The sequence below is a fragment of the Agelaius tricolor genome, unplaced genomic scaffold, assembly GCF_023055355.1.
Source record: "Agelaius tricolor isolate 1412-34295 unplaced genomic scaffold, bAgeTri1.0.p SCAF_4, whole genome shotgun sequence".
Lineage (NCBI taxonomy): Eukaryota > Metazoa > Chordata > Aves > Passeriformes > Icteridae > Agelaius > Agelaius tricolor.
In genome coordinates, this window is record NW_027269264.1 from 13,118,767 (window position 1) to 13,119,260 (window position 494).

The following is a 494-nucleotide window of genomic DNA, read 5'->3' on the forward strand; positions in this document are numbered from 1 at the left end:
ACCTGGAATTGTAGTTGTTGCTTTCTGGGACCATCATGCATCTAATTGTGTTGGCAATATGTGGATCTTTGCTTCACTCATTAGCTCCCATTTAACACATGTCTTTGTGCAGAGAGCAAAGGACAAATCTGGGAATGTTTCTGAGAAAAAGGCTGTCTTGTCTTGCCCATACAAGGGGACAAGACCCAGACACTGCTGACCCAGTGAGACACCTTTGTGCTGACAAAGAAATAAGAAAGAAAAAAAAGAAAAAAGAAGAGCAGAGACAATGCTGTCTCAGGAAAGCTAATCGTTAAAATTTCCTTTTACTTCAAAATGTAAATTGGACCTATTTTGTTTGGATTCTGCATTTGCTTATTTTAAATGGAGCATGAAATATGGTCTGATATAATGATTCTGAAACACTTTCAGCTATGCATGTTTGCGAAGCCATTAAAATTAAAATAATTATTTCTTTTCACACATCAAATAAAATAAAATAGTAAACTAAAGTA